Source organism: Melitaea cinxia, chromosome 26, assembly GCF_905220565.1.
Source record: "Melitaea cinxia chromosome 26, ilMelCinx1.1, whole genome shotgun sequence".
Taxonomy (NCBI): domain Eukaryota; kingdom Metazoa; phylum Arthropoda; class Insecta; order Lepidoptera; family Nymphalidae; genus Melitaea; species Melitaea cinxia.
Window position 1 is genome coordinate 467665 of NC_059419.1, and position 9226 is coordinate 476890.

Consider the following 9226-nt stretch of genomic DNA (forward strand, 5'->3'; position numbering starts at 1 on the left):
CGGCTAGACACGAAGTAAACTTCAAGGGTTATTTTCATTCATCCCCATTCAAAGGAGCGGTTCTACTAAATTTGTTATAGAAACTCTACAGCCTCACACTCTTCTATAAAATTTACAGCCTAAGTTAATAAAATTCACCACGTATAATTGTTTTGTTGAGGTCCCTTTATTTCGGCAATGTTTTAATCTCTCATCAAGATCTCCATTCAATCTCATCAGACACGGAGAGAGAATATAAATTTAAATAGGAAAAGTGATCGCGTTAGCTTAAACAATAAGGAAAAGTGATCGCGTTAGCTTAAACAGTACATTAATAAAATTCTTGAGTTGTTTCTCATATTTACTTAACTGATTCAAATGTAAATATGTAGTTGGAAAGTGGAATCCAGATCAAACTAGATCTTGCTTATATTTGTTCTAAGCACACATTCCGGGTCTATCTCAACATATCTATAGACAATCCAGACACCAAAATATCTAAGAAAAACAATAGTTGACAGTAAGAAATCTAAATATTTACGTACACCTACTTATCATTAGATATTATAAAACAAAGTCGCTTCCCGCTGTCTGTGTGCTTAGATCTTTAAAACTACACAACGGATTTTGATGCGGTTTTCTTTAGTTAATAGAGTGATTCCAGAGGAAGGTAAGTATAATACATGCATAATACAGTAGAGTGATACTGATAGTTTTAGAGGTTTCTAATGTGACGTCGTAATTAAACACATTTTTTTGCGCTTATATTGCAAATATTTATTTTATATTTAGTATCAGCATTGCACCCGTGCGAAGTCGGGGCGGGTTGCTAGTTTAATTATAATTTTATTGCAATTTTTGAAATGTATGTGAAAGAAAAGAACAAAATAAAAGCTTAAAATGAATAAATAAGGTAAATAAATTACCAAAGTGCAAAGGCGGTATTACCATTGACAGGAATTTCTTATGGACGACCCTTATTTTAAATACGGTACTCAAGTTGATATCCAATTTATTGATAAAAATAAAAATTATATTGTATACTAGCTGACTCGGCAAACGTTGTCTTGCCGCTAAACGCTATTTAAAAATAGGGGTTGGTGAAAAAAAGGGTGAAAATTTAGGGTTGTATGTATTTTTCAATGCCAAATCATAATTAAATAAAAAATAAAAAATTTATATAAAAAGTAAAAAAAAATTAGGGGTGGACTACACTTAACATTTAGGGGGATGAAAAATAGATGTTGTTCGATTCTCAGACCTACCCAATATGCTCACAAAATTTCATGAGAATCGGTCAAGCCGTTTCGGAGGAGTTTAACTACAAACACCGCGACACGAGAATTTTATATATTAGATAGATTTATAATAAACCCCATAGTAAGAAAAGGTATTTTGTACTAGTGGTATTACGCTCTCCTGCTAGTAACGTTTACAGCAACCCCTAATAGGAATATTGGCAATGTTGAATGCTGATGTAATACCGAATATTGCTGAAATCTTGCCAAGGATTGGTCTGTAGGTAATATCATTTATGCCGCTAATGGTTGAAAGATTGATTGGCTTACAACGGATGAAATTACTAAAAATATGTTGGTAGTATATTCAGAGAAAAAGGCAACAATTCTATTAATGAATATGTATCGATCTTAAACAACATTATATCTTTAGTCAAATCAAATATTATATATTTTTTTAAAGATTCTCGTGTCACTATGTTAGTTACAATACTCCTCCGAAACGGCTAGACCGATTTTTGTGAAATTTTGGGTGCATATCGGGTATGTCTGAGAATTGGCCAACATCTATTTTTCATACCCCATAATATATACGGCAAAACTTAATTTTAAAAAAAGACACTGGCAATTACGATCCCGTGGTTGTCCTTCAATTAAAAAAGTCACTACCTCAAAGTGTTCATATTACGACAAAAAATATACGACAGTAAAATCAAAAATCACAAACAATATTGGCAACCTCAAGAAATACACGAAAATATAATCATGAGAAACATTAAAGGTAATGGAGCTATACTCAGCGAAACGATTCATTCCCTCGTAATGTCCAGTAAAAATCCATTCTATAGGATATTCCATCTCGGTGAATTTAATAAACGCACCCGTATCCCGGGCCCCATAAACGTAACGAGCGATTACGACTTTGTCCCCGTTAAAACCTTTCACGTTGATTTTAATGCAATGAAGGTTTTCAGATTTATCTCAGATTGTATTTGTTGTTTTAATTACGTCATTATTGTTTGTTTTTGATTCTGATTAATTATTTTTTATGGTTTTTTGACACTATTACAAAACCACTAAACCAAAAAGTTGAAATTAATTATAATTGTATTTTTTTAAGCCTCGTAGATGTTAATGTTGAACATTTCAAAATTCAATACAAGTATAACAACAGGTCCATAATTTTTTGAACAATTGTCCAAGCCAATTTAAGTCTAAAGTCAACAGACAATAAAATAAGTGACTACGTTAGTTTTCAAAACCGATTAAATCACTTTTAATCCATACATTAAAGATAACAGAAAAAGGAAGATACAAACAAAGAGATAAGTAAGTACAAAACTAGTAATTATTGAAACATTGTTTACTAAAAGACAAGTTATCCTTAATCGGCTGAACATTCAACTATAAGGCTTTTAAAAAAAATTACAAACACAACAGAAAACTCCTGCTTATACTTGTGAAGCGATCGCATCAGCAAAACGTCCAGACAAAACATCCACAGTTAAGATGGATATAAATTCCAGCATCAAACTTCACATTCGATTAAAGGGACCGGTTTGCAAAACAGCCTCATCGGTTATTCAACGCGACTCCGCTAGAAAATAACCATCGTAAAGCTGACCCTCGAATCAAACGGGGTTTTACGAGCAGTGACAGATGGCATTGGACGCTTGTTTACAAAAGGTTTTGCTGTTCGAGACAAGGTGGCAATCTCGGGACACAAAATGTTATAAATATGATACGTGTTCTAATGAACTAACAGCTTTAGTGATTTAAAAAAAAATATTACAATGGTAATAATATGTTATTAGTATAAGTATTTGATTAAATGTACGAGCATCAGTATTGTGAATGTCCCCCATGTGTAATTGCGGGTACGGAAACAATTTAACAAAATATTTTTTACATGACTACGGTAGCAAACAAGACGACAGCCCACCTGATGGTAATCGGTTACCGTAGCCTATGGACGCCTGCAACATCAGAAGCATCGCATGCGTTTTGCCTATCCATGACCCTTCCCTTCTGGGGCCTAAGCCATCTTATTCACCACACGAACATAACTTGAGAGTAATTTTATTTAGCTGTAAGGTTGATTTTGGACAGGATATTTCTAGCTATGTACCTCAATGTAACCTTATATTATTTACCGTGTTTCTTGCGTTGTTGTGCCTTCAATAAATAAAGGCAATGCTATTTTTTAAATGAAGTATTTAATCTCTAGATCTATATTTTCTGCTACGTAAACTTTAACTACGTAATTTCCTGTTCCAAGGTTGCACGAAAATGGTCGCTTTATTGCTAGAAACGTTTTGTTAGCGCCATATATCAATTTTATTATATTTATATTTCGTGTAATTACTCTGAAGTAGAATGTAATGAACTGTAAGTGTTGTAATGCGTTTATTTTTTATTTTTTTATCTTTAATTTTAATTTTATCGTTCATAGCATTTTATTTTTCAGTAAACATAAGCGGAGCTAAATATCTTAATAGATTATTGTTACTAATTATGACAGACAAATCATTGGCGTAGCGATCACAGCAGTGACTCGTGGGAAGATGCTTTTTTTATGCAACTAAGTTGGCAAACAGGCGTGCGGCTCACCTGATGGTAAGCGATTACCGTAGCTTATAGACGCCTGCAACACCAGAAGCATCGCAAGCGCGTTGCCGATCCTATCTCCAATTCCCCCCAAGATATTTGGTCACCTTAATCACCAGCAGGAGCACAACACTGCTTGAAAGCAGTATTATTTAGCGGTGATCTTCTGTAAAGTCGAGGTACTTTCCCAGTCGGGCTGCTTCATATTTTGAGTAGGAAGTTTCCTGCTGTGCCCTACCTCAGTTCAGCTCTAGCGGTTTCGATACTTATAAATGAAACATATTTGTATATCCACAAAAAAAAGCTCCGTTGTGATGGTTTATCTGGGTGTTTTTGCTTGCGTGTTTTTTGGACCGTCAAAAGAAAAAAAATCATGTGAACCTTCTGTCGACAGTTGACTGTCAAGATTTTTTTTACTATTATTTACCTACATATTGAAAGTTAGCGTTATCTGCTAACAATCATTTCAAACCTACTCACCTGATTATAATTACTCTATACTTCATTGGAGAATTCGAATCAATTTTCTACATTTTAACATTAACGTGACGTGTCGATACATGTTCAAGACGTAGGAGGTAATTTAATAGTTTGTTCGTTGAACATACATTTTCCGCGGAGTTGGCAATTTTGTTAACCTCTCTAAAGAGCTTATAACGCCGTTATAATGCGGTGAAATGCGTTTGTTAAGCCACTAAAATTTTATACGCCCCAGTTAACGTTTATGACGTATGCGGGCTAATTAAAATAGCAACATCGTACTTTTTTATTTATAAACGTGTGTTATTCTAGTATTAGAAGCTTTATAATTGCTATAATCTTCAATATGAGTAATTCATCATAATTCATGCTTTTGATTCATTGCTATAAAAATCTTTATACGACTTTTCCATTGAAAATCGAAAATTTAAAATTCCTTTGTTCACATAGGCTTTCAAAGCATTTTAAATCGACATCGTTTTACAAAGTATGTAATACTAGCTGCGCCAGGCGGTTTTACGCGCGTTATTTCTGATCCCGTGGAATGTCGGGATAAAAAGTAGCCTATGTGTTATTCTAGATTTCCAGCTATTTTGTAGTTTTTGCGTGAAAGATTGACAAATACACATATACATTCATACATACCTACATTTTCACAAACTTTTGCGTTTATAATATTAGCAAGAAGCCATGGAAGAAATGTGGAATATGGGATCATTGGTAAGAAAATCTGAAAACAGTCGTTAAAGTTTGAAATCACTATGTCACGCTTTACGCTTCAGCTTGTAACATCCAGTGGGAATCCTGTGGAATATCGTGCTGGGCATAGGCCTCATTCCCCATGTAGGAGAAGGGTCAGAGCTTAATCCACCACGCTGCTCCAATGCGGGTTAGCGGATATATTCCCTACTATGAGTAACGATCGCTATCAGGTGTACATGATATTAACCGGGACCGATGGCTTAAAGTGATCTCCGAGGCACGGTTCTTAAAATCACTATACCTATTAGTAACAAGTACGATCAAACATTTTAAATGTTACTCTTAGGATTAGGCTCAAGATTTGGCCCATCTTACTGACTAATCTTATTTACTAAGGATCTTAAGCATCTTAAAGTTTTTAAGGACATCAATATCCCTCAGTAGAGGAGCAAAATAAAGCCGGTCACGGGTTCGACTCCTACTTGGGACAGATATAAATATTTGTTTCTGATCTAGGTATATGTACTCATCGATCTCCTCATCGTGCCTCAAATAGCAAGCAAAGCTGTCTCAGTTGATTTCTTTAGGACAAGAACCCGCTGTTGGCAGTGTTGTGGATTAACCCTTTTCGTATATGGATAAGAGGCCTTTACCCAGCAGTTGGATGTTTTGACGGCTGAACTGTTCGACAATGGTTAAAGAAAAGTTCATATTAAATCAGACAGAAAAATTGACGTTAGTTATAATATATAATATAGTTCATCGAAGGCCGGCAACTTGTAAATCAATATTTTTTAACTTAAAGGCGTTGTGGGTCACATCGGGTAATAAAGAATTAATTTAGGTCAGTGCGGTACGAACGTACGAACAAAACCTTTACAATGCGCCAGCGGTCGATGAATACAACTTGAATTGACGACGTTTTTGGTAATAATGAAACAACTTTTTCGGATTTTATCGCGGTTCATTAAGTTTTTTAAATGCTCGCCGTTTCAGATACTTTACAACAACCATGGTCAGGGGAGGACTAAGGATGGGGAGGTTCGGAAGAAGTTATTCGCGTAAACATTATAAGACATTTTTGATGTTCTACCAAGCAAAGAAGAACATTATTCGGTTTTATTGCATTTTAAAAACTACTTTGCTCGTTAGGGAACATCCCTAAACTACGTCACTCTTTCAGGTGGAGAGAAATCGGTACATACTAACTGTTTAGTACGTTCTTTCAGATATTTGGCGCGATTTCGAAAATTGTCAGAATGACAAGCCATTTCTACATGTAGTGTATTCTATGGCGATCATTTTTGTTGTTTTTGATTAGTGTTGTGGAATTAGCGTTATTATTTACTATTTTTGTTTCTCAAAATTTAACAAAGATTAATATTAATTATTCATTTGTCGCATTCAGCCAGTAACATCCCACTGCAGAGCATAAATCTCTTTTTCCGTATAGAGGAGAACAATTAGAGCTTAATCCACCACGCCGTTCCACTGCGGGATGGCGGATATGTTCCCTACTATGAGTAACGATCGCTTTCAGGTATTTATGACAATAACTGGGACCGACGGCTTAAGGTGCTCTCCGAGGCACGGTGGGGAGACCCGCAAGGACAGACATCTAAACCGGAAAGAAATATTTGCAAAAATACAAATATCCATAAAATCCATACAAAACCGATCAAATCTCCTTTATCGATGGAATATCTGTGGTATTTTGGCATTATTGAAATCCGTCAGAGCGAGTGAATGATTGAATATATGTGAGAAGTTACTTCATCTATCGTAACGCTTTCTCGATAATAACATATTTTTGACATGCTGATTTCGACAATATTGTACCCTACAAACGAACCACCCCAACTACCCAGGTTAAGAGTGTATATCGAACCCACGACTAGAAGCGCAAGCGTTGGTTGCCCAATCAACCAATGCATTGTCAAAACATATAATATCTATTTTGTGCAGAAAAAGTATTATCAAGGAATATAATTGAGATTAAATCCTAATATGACCGTTAGTTGAGTAGATCACTCGTTACTGTATGATGGCTATCTTACAAGTCTGGAGCACGCTTCAGGGACTGCAGTCAATACACAAATTGGAGCCAAATCGATGGCTCACAATTAATTTTGTGCACTCATGCTTGAAAACGTTGTATTGGACGACCTATGGTCTCTACAATGTATATATACTGTTGCTTATAAGTTGTATTTTATGGCCATAGCTTTATGGTGGGTGGGCTATACACTAAACAATATTTTTATATATAAGATTAGAAGTAACAAACAAGCTTACAATTCGCGTATTGTTAAGTTATATTATTAAAGCCAAGTGCGGTTTTCGATGCTACTACCGCTGTCAACATATTGCAGCCCTTAGATTTTAGTATACACTACACTATACTATAAACCTACTTAACGGACCATCATGAAAATTTGTACACATATTGTTGAAGGTATTAGAAGTAACATAGGATACTTTGTTATTAAAAAAATTATATGATATAAATTAAGATGGGTTTTCTAGACAGAATACATGGTTCTAAAATGTAAGATTAAAGGCAGTAACGCTAATTTTAAGTACCATTTTTATTACAACCTTTTATTTAACTTGCAATGTAAGTTCGGGTAAAATCTTGCAACTCGATTTTGAAGCAGATATCTTCAACCAATTAAGCTGCGTAATAATTTTGCGTACAAGTTCAATTTGGATGACAATGCATGGTTAACTTAAAAAAAGGTTTTAAATGAGCTTGTTTTTTTAAATGGTTTTAACTTTTAATTTATCATAACTTAAATAAACGATAGCGCTTAAAAGTAAATCGCTTTAAAAATACAATCATTGTAAGTATGATTCCACCACTTTAGTAACACAAAAGATTTTATACAGCCTTACCCATTTACATTTCAGAACAATGATAATAAAAAAAGACTTGTCGAAACGATTTTAATATTTTCAAGTGATACAATATCGTAAAAACTTTGAGCCATTCATTGTATGTAAAATTGGCGCCCAACGTGGGACCGACGTTACAATTTTCTTATTACTTTTCTAGAAGCGATGAGAATATATTTCAACAATAACTTTCATAGCGAATGCTCCATGCCATTTATTGGCGTATTTTTCAATATCTACAAGATATTAAATACACGAAGGGTTTATCTGGAGCAGAAATTTTTTTTCTATCGCGTCGTATTTCATAGCAATGTATAAAATTAATATTATGTTTCGAGCATGTATTAACATTACTGGTTCGACAAAATAAGTCATATGACAATATTGGATAACATACGTTTTCGGCGGGAAGACGTATAACGTTCGTGCAACATTTGGAATTGGCAAACGATGGAACGATCCATTCTTATTTATTTTTATTGATATAATATTTGATATAATATTAAAACATTTTTCACTTATCTCAGAATCACAAGAATTTTGTAAACTGAATTCCCATTTCTAATGTGATAATCACATTATGTTGACATTATAAAACAGTATCTGTCGAATTTCTTGCTAATTTTTTTCAGGATTATCTACATTCCAAATCGATGTTGGCGTCACATTAACCATAACTGATAAATTAAAAGTATTGTATACTCTTGTATGTAAAATGATAATTCATAGTGCTTTAATATTTTTAACTAAAGACATATAATTAAATATATATATAGCACCCAGACTCGGGTTGGGAATCGAACCCACAACCTTCGAAGCAGAAAGCAGGGTCACTATAAACTGTGCCAACGGGCTAGTCAAAAATAAATAAATACATTTAAAGTGTGTTCCACAGGGCCTTGAGCCACCACAGTCTCAGAAGAAGCTCCACGAAAATACTGCGCAAAATAAAATAACAATTTCTTATCTAACATCAAATGGAAATGTTACTGTCACATAATATGATTTATATTTTAGGAACACAAATACAACCAGCTTTTGAATATTTAAAGCTTTCGTACATTTACTTTTATGAAAGGGGTTCCGTTGTCGAAAAGCTTTTTTTCTGTATAGATGTACAAACTTAAGACTAAAAAGAACAATAATTTTTGAAAATAGAAACTTTAGTATAAAATTTGAATTCAATATTGCAAAAATTATCAATTTACTAAGCCACAATTGGCAGACAGTAAATTAAATAATTACAAGTCCTAATTAATTACAAAAACATTATTATGTGTCTAACTATGATAAGTGGGCGATTATCGCTAGAAAGTAATTACCTA

The 9226-nt window shown here is 34.0% G+C and overlaps 1 long non-coding RNA gene across 1 annotated transcript; it reads right to left on the minus strand.

Annotated features, from left to right (window-relative positions):
• Positions 1–2798: 2798 nt before the first annotated feature.
• LOC123666369 lies at positions 2799–7500 on the minus strand. The gene is made up of 3 exons (XR_006745247.1): positions 7430–7500; positions 7294–7296; positions 2799–2809 (listed from the first exon to the last, which is right to left on the minus strand). It is a non-coding gene; the product is annotated as an uncharacterized LOC123666369 (long non-coding RNA).
• Between the last annotated feature and the right edge of the window lie 1726 nt (positions 7501–9226).